Source organism: Cryptotermes secundus, unplaced genomic scaffold, assembly GCF_002891405.2.
Source record: "Cryptotermes secundus unplaced genomic scaffold, Csec_1.0 scaffold860, whole genome shotgun sequence".
NCBI classification, from domain to species: Eukaryota; Metazoa; Arthropoda; class Insecta; order Blattodea; family Kalotermitidae; genus Cryptotermes; species Cryptotermes secundus.
The window spans coordinates 248,800-264,254 of record NW_019739976.1 but is presented as its reverse complement, the minus strand read 5'-3'; the positions used below and the strand labels follow the sequence as shown (position 1 = coordinate 264,254).

At 45.1% G+C, this 15,455-nt stretch overlaps 1 protein-coding gene across 6 annotated transcripts in view; it reads right to left on the bottom strand.

Moving 5' to 3' along the window:
* LOC111872245 (Kv channel-interacting protein 2) overlaps nt 1-15,455 on the bottom strand; it is a 324,290-nt gene that overhangs the window by 130,682 nt on the left and 178,153 nt on the right. The gene's annotated exons all lie outside the window — the stretch shown is intronic.

Sequence of the window (15,455 nt, the reverse complement as noted above, 5' to 3'; positions counted from 1 at the left end):
AGACTGAAATTGAAAAAAAAATATTCTACACACAAAAGGCAGTGTCATAGCTCAGGCGGTTAGTCGCCGGCTTCCCACAGCAGCAACCCGTGTTCAAGCCCAGTTCAGGTCATGTGGGATTTGTGATGGACAAAATGGCATTGGGGCAGGTTTTCTTTAAGTACTTCGGTTTCCCCTGCCAATTCTCATTCTACCGACTGCTCCACATTCATCGTCATCTATCATCCGGGGATGATACAATGGGCCAAACAGTGGTCGACGTAGCAAGTGGGCTTAGTCTCATTCCCCATTCCACCCCCCATAAAACTGAACTAAACTTCTACACACAATATTACGCTAAAATACAATAATATAAACAAAATGCAAAGCTGATATTGCTTTGGGTTTCAAATTGCGTTAAGCGAGATTGCATTTGCTTTTTTCTGAAAAATGAATAGAGAACGTCGATGCAAATTCAAGCTTCCCTCTTTATGAAGTCGTGTTTATTCTTTTCTGAAAGTTGTACAGTATTCTGGGAATGTCTTCAAACAGGATGCGAGGCCACTGTACGAGATCCCGGGTGGGGTGAATGTGAAGGCACTTTCTTCTGAGATGTGACCTTACATGCCCTGAATATCCTGAAGATAGCGACAGCTGATTTATACTAAACGCCCCTACAAGACTACACGGCATCACAACCCAGAAGAGTAAGTTTCCCCAAGGAAACTAAAATTCCTGTCTTCAGGGATATGATGTCATGCAGTTTGGTAAATAGGTACCAACATTTTGGAGGAACATATTGCCTCAATCTTCAACGTATAAAAGTGACTTTTCTTCATGTTGCCTCCCTCTTCAGGGTAGAAGAGTGACATCCCATCTGAAGATAGAGATAGAACGTTCCTCCGAAACTGCTACCTTCCTGCCGAAGAACCTTGAGCCACATCTCAGAAGACGAAAACCTCAGGTTTCATATCACAAAACAATTTTTCTGACGGCTAAACACAGTACCATCATTCAAAATTTACCTAGCAATAACGCCCTAGAGTCCTATTTGGAAGGTACTAGGTTCGAATTGGGGCACGTGGTAGCGTAGCTGGCTGAGGCACTATGTTACAAGCCGGAAGGTCGCGGGTTTGAGTCCCGCTGAGGTCATTGGATTTTTCAATTGACCTAATCCTTCCAGCCGCACTATGGCCCTGGGGTAGATTCAGCCTCTAACAGAAACGAGTGTCAGGAATCTTCCCCGGAGTAAAGAGCGGCAGGCGTGTAAGGTTGACCTCACAGCCATCTGTCAGCCGTTTGTCTAGAAAATGTGGGATCCTCGATGTCTCACAACACTATGGACCTCAACGGCCTGTTACAGGCATAGCTTTACCTTTTTACTTTACTAGGTTCGAATTTCGGCCGAGACCGGCTGCCGTGACTGATGACTTCCGTAGTTCCACCAGGCACATGGCACGATAATAATTCGAGTTGGTCATGATCGCTTCCTTTCAAACCCTTTCAACTTCATCAGTCATCTTAACATTTGACGTTGTACAGTCGAGCTGAACAGAAGCTCCCATGGGACCTCAAATGCGTTGTTTTCGACGCCGTCAATATCATAGCGCTCATTAATTAGAAGGAATTTGGTAGAAAGAGGTTGTGGCCTAAATTAGGAACTATTCTGTGTCTCGGATGAGATTCGAACCCCTCACCTCCCCAATTCAAGAGTACAATATTGCCGCTACTCCAGCCCGCTCTGTGGGCCGTCACTTAACGCGGACCTCAGACATCGAACAGTTCGCACTACTTGACATCAGAAGATCTGAACTGGTGACTCGAACAACTGAGTATTAGGGCGAAATTCGTTTCTTCACTGCCGCGCTCGAGATGACATGGAATTTAATAAAGTCAGGGGCTGCGTGCAGTCATTCGACAAAGGACGTCCCGCAACCAGCGACGTTGCTTCTTCTTTATAAATTGTGACATTTGTAACAAACACGGGCGGGCAGCTGGTGCGGACGGCGATGCTCACATTTCAAAACAAGAGACGCGCGCAACGCGACAGGGGCGCAAGAAAACGAATCCCTACAGAACTGCACGCTCTGTTTCCGGGCGTCATTTGCCTGAGTCTCTGGATGTCACGAGACAGACACAATCCACATACGTACATTCCGTGAGACAGAGTTCCTCTACAGAAGCTGATAGCAGCCCAACTTCTAAAGAACTTGCCCCGCCTCTGCCAGAATCCGAGGGTTGGTTACCGGGTTCTTAACAGCCCGCCACTGGGCCCTAAGTTAAGCTAACTGAATACAATTCAAAAGAATGAATCTCTGTGTTTCAGATTCGTTCTAATATTAATGCCGATTTTAAATTAAACGGGGGCATGAAGATGAATCTTGTAACCCCACAGCCTATCTCCAAGGAGATAATATCTAACAAAAAATATATAACTTATTTCGTTACTGCCGCTGAACCCAGTTAGGACACACAAATACTGATGTTCAACTGTTCAACTGCTCAACTGACCAGGGTACGCAGCATCACGGATTCGATGTTCTGTCTCATGATGCTTGAATTTCCCGCCGGCGAACGAATACCGGAAGTTCGTTCAAAATAGAATTCAGTAACTTTCCAATGATGACGTAAATGTGCACATCACTAGCGGACCCTAGCTCCCATGGCACATGGAGTTCATAATGTTTGAAGAATGCAGTCTTCTGGGATGTGGCGCCGTGTAGATATTGTGTAATCCGACGCTTCGGAAGAAAGTATTGCCTCAATCTTCGGGGTATAAAATCCGTGAGCGGGGAACCAGCGTCAGCAGGTGGCTGCTCACGCTGGTTCCTCGCTCGTGGATTTGTATACCTTGAAGATGGAGGCAATACTTTCTTCCGAAGCGTCGGATTACACAATATCTACACGGCGCCACATCCCAGAAGACGGCATTCTTCGTGGTCACCGCCATGAAAAACTCAAATCTTACAATCATAATATTTATTGCGCACTCTTACCAATATATACTGCAGCAACGGGTGTTAAAGCGATGCGCAAGTACTGCGGCAGAAATTTTGGGCGCCATTCGAATCCTTGTTCCAATCTTTCTTTGTTAATTATATGAGAATGCTTCAGTTCCTGAATTTCAGTGCAAGTCCCTTCCCCTCAGTCTTAGGTATTATATTGTCACGTGACTGAGTGTCGCTATAGACGGGTTTTGGATCGATAACTCCATTTATTGCACACTTTGACACAGCAGGTGACTTCACTTTACAATTCAACATTACACACACACACACTAGTGTCCGCAGTCAGGTCTTCATTTCCGTTTCTTGGTAGCGGCTTCCAACGGTGCTCGTTCCACTTCCTCTGCGTTCGCGAACTGCCCCGGCCTCAGCTACCAGCTTCTAACGTCAACAGTTCCCAAGGACTGAATTCCAGCAGTTCTCTAACTAACCACAATTGTTAACTGGTCCTAGTTATAACATTTTGACACGGACTGCATAGAAAGCGTCTCTTCCATTATTGCTGTATTCTCTTGTGCTTGTTTGCGGAACCGTTAGATTATTTGTGGCTGTTGTATAGTTTCCTTATGTCGCGGTCGTTGCCCAGCAATGGATCTGCATGCCATATTATATTGTGACATTGATAAATGAAAACAACCATATCCCGGGCGAAGAACGGGTACTCTTTCTTGTATATTGTAATTCTTTTCAAAATGTCATCAATCAGACGTTGTTCAGCCAGCAGTTGCTTCAACAATTCACAAGTGAATCCGTTCGAGCCAGAGAACTGTTACGAACGCGAGGACGGACGCAGCGGTGGCTGGAAGCCGTACAAGAGCCGTAACTTCATTTACATTGCAGTGTAACACGGCTAGCTGATATTAAATAAAATTCGTGAAATACTGTCTCAACGTGTTTTCATTGCAGTGTCCTGCCAGCAGCCAGGAAACAGTATCACTGTCAGCGCGTTTACGCTCGGGGAGTGAGGGGCAATCCGGCTAGGCCATTACTGGGATTACTAGTCTGTCTGGCTGCATAACAGCTCAGGGGTTGTACCGCAAACTCCTGTTGTAGATGTCTGTCCTGGCTGGGAATGAATATTGCCCGGAGATTCAGTTGTTCCAAAATTACTTCCAGCTCAGAGAACAGCTGTTCGAGACCTGGTTGCCCTGTGTGTAACAGAATTACGCTGGGTCGTGTTTACTTCTACCCTTCCCACAATTCACAACCAACAACACAAACATAAGCAGTTGATGCAGAATAATCATGTAAGGATTAGAAAGATGACGTAGAACCACAGAATTTATAATTTATACTCCTTATTAACTCTATACAGCAAAGTATTAATAAAGAAATTGATAGCTGATCAACATATACAGGGTCTTTAAGAATATCACAGACGTGGTACAGCGTTCAGAACAGGCTGACACTCTACCCTATCTCAAGATGGAACATTCCACAGCTGAATATCTTATTTCTTGAGAATATACGAGTATTTTAATATTGTCACGTGATTGAGTGTGACTAGAGACGAAGTTTGAATTGGTAATCGGATTTACTGGACACTTACATTCGTAACTACGACAGTCTCACTGAGTTACACACTACAAATATCACTGTAACTACAGCACACATAAAGTCTTCTTCACTAGCCGTTGCTTGGTAGCGACTTCCAACTACGTACGTTCCCCTTCCTCTGGGTTCCCGAACTCTCCACGGCCTCAGCTATCAGCTTCTTCTCACTTCTCACGACTTCAACTCTCGACTGACTCAACCATAAGTCAAAGTCATTGTCAAAGTTATACGTGCTTTGCGACTGGCTGTTTACCGCCAGTCAGGTCGTGTTGGAGTCAAGCTCCTCGAGACTCATGACCAAAGATTTTTGTTTTTAATTGAACCCTTTCGGTAATAGGCTTTATGTAATATTCTCTCTGACGAATAGATAGGATGGTCTCCACAAAGCTGTTCCCTAGCAACGGTAGTTGTACTGTTACCTGTTTGCATAGCTGTTGCTTGACAATGGGTCTACACGTCACAGAAGTATCCTCCCATTCATGCCCAGACCTCGAAAGTGGATTCTTCACCGAAGTACTTTACAAGTCTCTAGTTTTCCCAGTTCGGGCTATACATCCGGCTTCACTGCAACGTGCCGGTTCGTTACGACAACATTCTGCACGGCACAAATGAAATCCATCCATTTGCAAACCGGAGAACGTCATACCTCGTGCAGGCAACCTTACGAAAGGAAATTCCCGCCAAAGTCTGTATGCCGGAAGAATGTTAGATGATGTACTGGTATACGTCATTGTACGTCACCAAGAGACGATGACGCGCCCTCGTTCCCACAGCAGATGGAGTGTACCTCCACGCGCTGTATGAGGCGTTCCTCGCTACTTATCTCGTTGAGCCGGTTAGTGCAGAGTTCACGCGTGTCCTGATAGTGATCCTGGTCCAGCTGTCACGACTGGACTTCTGTTGATCTCATAGCAGCCATCTGTGGTGTCTGCACTGTCACCCCTGCCAAGCATCCCGCTGGGAGCTGCACGACCTCCACGAGTTGGCACAAAGTCGCAAATGAAACGAACACCTCCTCTCCCCTTCTACTGTTCAGACGAATACACTTGCTACTTATGCGGAGGCCCGCCCGGGTGATCTAATATGGCACCCATAATGGACGAAGTGACACTGGACCGGGCTTTCTCTCAACTCCTCATTCTGCAGCTGCTCCATACGCATCTATTGTTCCCCCAAGGTGTCCAGAGAGCACATTTTCACAACCTCGCTCTCCTAACTTTCTGACTTAATCTGTGACCCGGAACTTCGTTCGATACACAGTAAAGAAGTTAAGCTAAGTAAACAAAAACTTTCCCTTAACAAGCCGTACAGGCCCATAGGTTTGTGAGACGTCGAGGCTCCCACATTATCTAGACAATCGACTCGCAGATGGCGGTGACGTTAACCTTATGAACCGGCCACCTTTTACCCCCAAGAATATTCCTGATACTCATTTCTATTATAAGCTGAGTTGACCCTGGGGCCATAGTGCGGCTGGAAGGATTAGGTAATTTTAAAAATTCAATGAAATCGTCGGGAATCGAACCCGCGACCTTCAGGGTTGTAGCACAGTCCCTCAACCAACTACATTACCGTGTGCCCCTGCTGTATCAAATCTGATAAATTATACTTAAAACATTCAATTCGTACCTCAGAGAAAACACATTACTTCACGGCTACAAAGCCCAACCACTTAATGCTGTTTATTGTGAGAACCACATGAAACACAAATACACTGTGTGAGCAGAACTCAGTATATATAAATTCAGTTCGAACCTCACTAGAAACACATTACGTCTCCGCTACAAAGCCCAACCTGTTAATGTTGTTTAGGGAAACAGTCGCTGTTTATTGCGAGAACCATACGGAACATACAAATACACTGTGGGGGCAGAATGCAGTATATATAAATTCAGTCCGTACCTCACAGGAAACACGTTATGTCTCCATTACAGACCCAAACCAGTTAATGCTGTTTAGGGAAATAATCGCTGTTTATTGTGAGAACCATACGGAACACATAAATACACTGTGTGGGCAGAATGCAGTATATATAAATCCAGTTCGTACCTTACAGGAAACATATTACGGCTCCGCTACAAAGGCCAGCGGGTTAATGCTGTTTAGGGAAATAATCTCTGTTCACTATGAGAACCATACGGAACACATAAATACACTGTGCGGGCAGAATGCCGTATATATAAATTCAGTCCCTACCTCACAGGAAACACAATACGTCTCCGCTACAAAGCCCAACCGGTTAATGCTGTTTAGTGAAATAATCGCTGTTTATTGTGAGAATCATACGGAACACAAAGACGTTCCTAATGTCACATCATGTGGCACATACAGCAACGAATGCCTTTGGGGGGGGGCGATTTATAAAACTGGGCATCCCTGAAGCGGTCCGCACAGGCCCTCATCTCGTAAAGTGGAAGCGGAGGCTCTGTGTCCACAACCGATTACTACCTGCTGCTCTCACTTCACTAACCCTGAATCAAATGTTATCCGACTGAGGATTGTGGGCCGCGGTGGGAAGACCATCACCGCGACCCAACGTAACGGATCATAGGGGAGAATATAATTGCTCTTAAGTCCTTAAAGCACAATGGTAACTACATGTACCACATGCATTTGTATGTTTCGTATGATTCTCATAATGATGAAGTGTTGAAAATTACTGTCGTCTTGGATGCAGTGCCCTGAAATGCTGCTTCCATCTTCAATGTTACACCCAAAAATACAGTTATTTTGATATTCACAGCCATGGGAACAATAAACACGGATTAGTTCCAAGCATGAACTGACTGGCTTTCGTTGACGGAGGCGCAATGTTTCCTGTGAGGTAGGAACTGAATTGTTAAAATATCAGGCTTCAAATATTTATTTCAATTAAAACAAACTTTTCGTTGCTTTATTAGAAACTGAGAGCAGCTTATTGTTTTCACTTTATTGTCTTTTATAGATTTACTCGATTTTTTTATTGAAAAGTGTGAGCAGGGTTTATTTGATTCTTGGCCTTGATAATGGACTTCCTGTTAAGATTCCCTTGGTTCTTTAACTCAGGAATTGGGACAGTATCTAAAAGTAAGTTACGACCACTTCCATAAAATCCAAACTCTTCCCATTATTCATCAGTAGTTACTAGTGATCAAAGTGCGGATAATTTCTGACACCCTCGTATTTTTGCTGTCGTTTGTTTTACGACGCTGTCCGTATCTAAACAATACAGCACCGATAAGATTATTGATACGTAATTAGAGTGGATTTGGAAAGAAGTGGTCGTAGCCAAATCGAGATATTATCCCTGTTTTCCCGAAGGATCCTGTAGAAACCCATGACAACCTCAGTCAGGGCAGCTGGAGACCCGGCCCAGATTCGAAGGGTAGATCTCATGAAATGAGTCTTAAGCTTTACCGCTTCGCCAACCTGCTCTGTACGATCGCAGCATCGCTCAGCCAAACGCCGTATGAAATATTAATACTCTTCAAACAAATATAAGTAGGGATGTCATTACTATTCAGTTAAGTCAATATCTAAGCAACGGCATCACAACAGATATATGGGACTTTGAGCTGAAGAAATGACGAAGCCCATAACAAAACACGAATGAGAAAAATAATAATTCAGAGACAATGTGGACGCCGCATCGTATCCTGTTTGAAAGGGAAATGAGTCTGTTACATCTAATGGCCGCTAGACGCAGTCGACATCGGCAGCGTCTGCAATCAGGGTGATCGATGACGTCATTAAAACAGCTGAGAAATGACTGCAAAGGAATGCAGCGCAACCTACCGGCAGGATGAAGAAAACATCTCGCTTAATATTAATGACGGTCCATCACCGAGAATAGCGCTGTATAAACATTTGTCGGGACAACTGCTGTTCTCTGAACACGCGAGATGGTAACGGAACAAGTTACATGAGGTTGGCCAACCGAGCCATCTTGCACGCCAAGTACTTTGTCCATCTGTCACTAGTTCCTTTGTCTGTGGGTTCCTTTCCAGCGCTGTCGCTAGCAAATGCTATACGTCAGAATGTGGGATGGCAGCTAAGTTACCAACTGAAAAGGATCCAGAAGGAAGCGGTCATGGACTAATCAAGGTACTGTCCTGGCATTTGCCTTCAGGGACGGAGGAAAACCATGAGAAACCTGTCAGCATAACATACATATAAGAGTAATTAACCGACAATTACGAACAACAGGCGATATGCACAATTCCGAACTAGGGATTTCGTAAAATCGGATTATTCACCCCTACGGTCATATATTCACGCAGTTTCTAGACTCTTCTAGGAATAAAATCTTCTTGCACTTTCTCCAGAGTTCCAACTGCTATGTTCTGACGGTATAGACTGGATTCATCTGGCTCAGGATAAGGACCAGTGGTGAGCTCTTGTGAACACGGAATGAACCTTCATGTTTAATAATACGCGAGAAATATCGCGCCCAACTGAGCGACTATTAGCTTCTTCAAAGGGCTCAGCTTCACGACCTTAAAGATCTTAATGACAACTCCTGTCATGTGTTTGCACGGGATGGTGCTTGGACATAGGGACAAGTGAATGTTACTTTTTCAAAAGCCTCAATAAGGCTCTGTGAACAAGTGGAAGCCTCCACAGGAGACGCTGGGGTCACACGCCGGCAGAAGGGTCGCGACTTCTGTGCTAAGGGACTTGAGGCCGGCCTATTCTGTTAAGTAGCCGCACTCGCGCCGTCACACCGAGGGGTGAGGGGCGCAACAGCTACGTCACCAGCGTAATTACACTACGGCCACGAAAACGTGAGAATCGGGTTTCGGTTCCCGACAACAGCAGATATTTTTCTCTTCTGCATCGTCCCCAGCCAGCCTCCTATCCCTAGCGGTCAGGTCCTTAAGCTGACCACTCACCTCCCCCTATTGCGGAGGTTAAGAATGTGTGGACATATACCTCCACTCCCCCATACTTCTTCAAAGTTTGGTGCTTAATAAAACACAGGAAGAACTTCGCGTTTCTTCGCTGAATGCAAAACAGGAGCAAGGCGCCAGCCGGACTCTTCCGTTTGTTTGCACTTCACTGTATGTAGCGCAAAACTTGATTTGTCACCCTGCCCTGAGGGCAATATGTGGGCCTGAGAGGGGGGAACTGCACGATAAGGAACTTCACTAAAAAGACCTGTAATTAGGATGATCAAGTCAATGAGGATAAGATGGGTGACGCAGGTAGAACGCATGAATAAATAAGATAAGTGGACAAAACATCAGTCAGAGAGGACACTTTCATGACCTAGGCTTAGATGGGTGGATAACAATAAATTTAATGTTAAAGAAATTGAATGGGAGGGTGTGGACTGGATTAAACTGGACCAGAACAGTGTCCAGTGGCGGGCTGTTGTGAATGCGGTGATAAGCCATCGGGTTGCACAGATGAGGGAGGGCGGGCCACGCGAGGGGTATGCGTGTGCTGACGGCACACAGCGTAACACGCACGGCAGACAAATTGCAGGACTCCATGGCGCAGCGCATCACTCATCACGGTCGTGGCAGTGGCGGCCTCGTGAAGATTTTCCAACCGACAGGGAACCAGACACCGAATCTTCCTCAGTAGTCTGGGTGGAAGGAGGCGGGATCTTCCTCCGAAGCGCTGCTACTCAAGTACCAGATCACACGGTGTCAGAACACAGAACATAAGAACGTAATTCTTCACGAAACTTCCGAACTCATTGAGGAAGATAATTTTAAATTACTTAATATGAGAAGAACTGGTGCCTATGCCAGAACCATACAAACAGGTCTGTCACCTGAAACGTCAATCAACACCTACCGGTCTACACGGCGTCATATCCCACACCTTCTATCATTGCGAAGTTTCAGACTGGTGAGACTTCAGATTCTCACGGTGACTAACTATGAAGAATACTGTCTTCTGGTATGTGACGCCGTGTAGTCTGGTTGACTGTCACCAATGCTTCAGATTACCGTGTTATCACCATCTTCAGTGTAGAAGAGTAAGTCAAGCGTTGAAAATAATGTCACGGACATAGGAAAAGAGAGGTCCGTGTTCAGGGCCCCTAACTTCACTTCTACTCTGAAGATGGAGGCAGCAGCTTCCTCTGAATCGTTAGTGATAAACTACCACCGAATAGACTGGCGTACTGGTAGCTCTCTAGTCTCATATTCCGGAGGTACTGAGTCTGAACCTCTGCCGGGACACCGGTTATACTCAGGGGTTTTGTGGTTTTCGTCAGTTCCTTCTTGTAAACACTGGGATCGTACGAGTACATCGGTTTGGCTATGATCGTTTACTTGCAAATCATTCATTGAACATGCATACGATGCTACTTAATCTAGCTACAGACATCGCCTTGAAATAACCCAGGAAAATTTATCAGACTATACGGGGTCACTTCCCACTGGGCAGCAATTCTCATTCCTTCAGACGTCTGCTGGTACATATACCGAATTTAGTTGAATCCTGTCGGGCATACACATGACAGATATCTACATCAGATGCTGTTTGCTAAGGTGCCCTAACTTCAGGTGATATCAGTTAACTCTATTGTTCACGCCTTTAGAGTTCCCCCGGGCAATGAATGTGACACAAAGCGATGGCCGGGCCCCATAACACATGAAGGTCCTTCGGTCTGTACCAAGAAACAGTTGACTGCACGTAACACACTCTGCCCCGATGGTACAGATCCACCGAACTGTCCGAGCAGATCTACACTGTTCGGTAACTGGCTCATTCAATTACGGATCGACAGGTCGTCGCTATTCATACGCGACGCACCAAGGGTCTCACTGACCCATTGACGGATGGTTCGGCTCCCCCCCCCCCTCCACACACACACAGACGCTGCTGGGAGACGCATCGGGCATGGCGTCGTGGAAGGGCCAAAGTGTCAGATTTTTACAGAAGGCGTCAAGCACCCCACGACCTTTAACTCCTGAGCGCGCAATAGTAACCTACGTACCATTTACGGCAACATTTAAGATGTCTGCATCCTGCCCACAGATTGTATTTATTGTATTTGTGTGTTCCGTATGATTCTCACAACAAACAGCGATTATTTCCCTAAACAGCATTAACCGGTTGGGCTTTGTAGCGGAGACGTAATGTATTTCCTCTGAGGTACGGACTGAATTCTTATATATTATTTAGATTAATATCAGGTTTCAGAATTTTGATATTAATGTCGGGATGGGTGCATTGGATCATATCAAAATTCCGATCATACTCAATAAAACCACAGCTCAACTTCTTTCGTCTGCTCAAAACACATCCAACTTCTTACCCCTTTACCTTCTTTACTTTCCAGCGATTTACCTTTTCTCTAACGTAAATTACCTTGGAACCTTCAGAGGAGGAAACTTGTTCTCCGGCCCCCCCTTAAAATGTAGTGTCTTTTGCGCTCACTGTCTCCAAATTTTCTTTCTCTCTCTCTCTTGCCATCGTCGTGTTGAAATTTCTAATGGTTAAACGTCTGGCAGGAACTGCTGACACGAGCTGAGTGAGGACAGTTTCGATACACCCGGCCGGACAGATTCCGGGGTCCTGTAGCGTGACTTAATTCAGCCAGCTAGCGTCGCCGTCTGGCTGGCAGCGACAATACAAGTCGCGTGTGGTCTTAACACAAATCAATTGGCTCAGACACAAAGGCGGCCTTGGAGTCCCATATCGAATGAGGATTGCATTTATGACACACACACACATACAGAGGTGGGCTTGTGGGTCGGATATGTAGCACGCTCTGAAGAGACGAGTAATGTGTATACAAATTTCGTCAGAGGAAGGCGAGTCTGCTTGTCCCTGAGACGGACGCGGTAGGCCTCCGCGTGTGCCTTTCAGGTTCCTGGAGCAGTCCACTAGTTTTAATTCGTCATGTTTATATTTGGAACAAATTATAAATAAAACACAAACCGGTCTAAAACAGAGACTGGCAGGTGACATTATGCGGAATATTAGTAAATACTTAACGACGTTTCGGACGGATCAGTATAATTATGTTCCACCTGGTTTAACGTTAAAAACTCTGCATTTTTTCCACAGATTGTGTTTTCGTGCTTCATATGATTCTCACAATAAACAGCGATTATTTTCCTAAAAAATTAAGTAATATGTCGTTATTATGGAGATAGTGTTTCCTGTGAGGTGCGGGTTGAATGTGGTCTCTAAAAGGTAAAATTGTCCCTGTGCTTAACTAATTAAACAGTATGCCATGAAGGCGTACTGGGTAGTGGAAGGTGAGTAGTCAGCTTCACGCCCCTGCCGCTTTACCCCCGAGAAAAGAGCCCCGGTACCCAGTGTATAGGCGGCTAGGTGGGCCCCAGAGCCGGTCTGGACAACGTGGAGAAGAGAAAATTCTTGATCCTTCAGGGATTCGAACTCCGACCCCTCAGTCGTCCAGCCCGTAGTCAGTCGCTACTATCGCGGCTCGTGGATGTGGTTTGTATATTGTTTAAATGAATTCAGCCATCAGAAAGTTAATGTCGGTTAATCTGCAGAGCTTGCAACCCGCTAATTCAATCACAAGGCTTACAAGCATTGGGACCCTAAGGAGTACCACATTTCTTGATACAGGGAAACATGTGACTGTATGAACGGAGCAACACAGGAGACAAGAGGGCCATGTATATGGCTGCAGTATCAGGTTAGTGTGAGTTCTTAGCTAAACCACAAGCAGACTATGCTACTGTGCTGTGTGCACTGACAAGAGAAGTTATGCGTTTTACGACAGAAGCCACACGTCTTACAGGAAATGATTTCACGGCCAGATAACTGTAACCTCTGTAAGCAGAGCAGCTTATTCAAGGGAACAGACTCACGAGGTTTTCCACTGTTAGCGTGTCAGAGGTTATAATCTTAGACGTTACGGGGTAAGAGTAGGGCGCCTTGAGAGAGACAACTGTTTTCATTTAAGAACAATAGGCTTGCGTACGAGTAAGTTTCTATGAAAATGCCACAATGTTCCGCCTTATCGCCACTGTGTCAGGAACTGTTCCAATGCCAAAAACATTAACTTGGCACTCGCTTCGAGAACCAGTAGCATGTTCCCAAATGGGAAAATAAATAATGGGGGACGAGCACAATGGGAAAGACCCAATGGAGACAAGCTGGCAACTTTTCAGGGAATATAACGTACATGTGGGCCGCGCCAGAGGGTCCTGTGTCACTCTAACACAACTCCCTGTTCCGGGGATAAGGAGGGTTTGCTTTCGGGATTTGACTAAACCAACAAACCAGAAAAATCTTAGAAAATCAGAACTCTTCTTGAGAAACTAATAGTCGCTCAGCTAATCATAAGTTCCCCATCAATTCTGAAAACAGTAGGTTCATTACAGTAACCACAAAAGTTCACACTATTGGGCCCTATCCTAAGCCTAATAAATTGAGTCTACACATTCAAACACTATTTCGTTAAGATCAGTTTTAATATTATCCTACAATTCAAACCAAATTATCTGAAGCGATATCTTCCCTTCAGGCTTTCCGATCAAAATTCTGTATGTATTTCTGATCTCTCCCATGCATTCTACACGCCCAGCCAATCTAATCCATACTGATCTCATCTTAATAATGAACAATACTATCTTATGGGATGCGATGCCGTGCAGCTGAGTAGAATTCACCGACGTTTCTGAATAGCATATTGCCTCCATCTTCAGGGTCGAGGAGTAAGGGAAGCAAGCGAGCAGCAAGCAGGGGGCACTACTTGCTGCTTGCATGGCTTACTATTCAACCCTGAAGATTGGGGAAAACGTCTGTGAACTCTACCTGACTATACGGCGTCACATTTCGAAAGATAATATTCTTCAGACGCCACAGTCTGATCCTCAGACTTAACGTCCTTCTAATAACTGGCGAGGGCCACAGGTTGCCAAACTCCTCTCTGTGCAACTTCTCCCTCACCCAATAACCCCCCCCCCCCTCAGCTCCGTATTCTCAAACACTCAGTTTCTGTTCATCTCTTATATGGCGGACCAAGTTTCACACCCATAAAATACAACACATAAAATTACTGGCTCAGTCTGTTAAGTATCTCAATCATGGTGAGTCCAAATTAATGAAATCATTTGTTCTTCGCCCTGGGTTTCCTGAAGTATAACTGTACAGAAGCTACTTTATTACGACAATATTCTGAATATGGATAGAAATGTAACTGTTCTGCTTCCTATCTCACATCGCGGACCTAACAGAGAACACGCAACGAGATTAAGAAATTTATGCCGTACTACTACCAATATCTACGGCAGCTACGGCCATTCTGGACGCAATATTTCCCTTAATTACACGAGCTAAATTTAATTTGAGAGCTGTTCATTCTTCAAAATTTCAACCACTATACAGCGTCCCAGGAGAAAGGGTCAATATTCTGGGAGGTCATATTATTGGTCATGCTAAGCAAAAAATTATATATGTACATGTGTTGTATTCCGAAAGGTTTCCGAGATAGAGCTGTTCCACGTACAGTTCCAAAATCGTTATTAAGAAAGAGATATTACGTACTGTTTCTAATACTGGTGTTTATTGTTCAAATGACAAAGTTGGTAAAGTTTACCTGCCTTTTTATTATTGCTAGTGGGATGGGACTAAGTCCCTTGTACTGCGGCCACTTCTGGCCTAATGTACCAGACCCAGATGATAGGTGAGGGTGATTGTGGAGCAATTGGTGGAATGAAGATTGGCAGGGGAAACCGAAGTACTCGGAGAGCCCCAGCGCCACTTTGTCCACCACAAATCCAACTTGGTCAGACCCGGGATCGAACCCGGGCCGCCGTGGTGGGAAGCCAGCGACTAACCGCTTGTGCTATGGCGCGGCCTACCTCCCGAATGTAACTAATACTCACAATCTTCAATGAAATGTGACAGACAGGACTTTATTATTATTCAGTGCATACCTGCACTTTATTTAATAGATAATTTAGATTTCATTGTGATAATTCGGCACGATCTTAC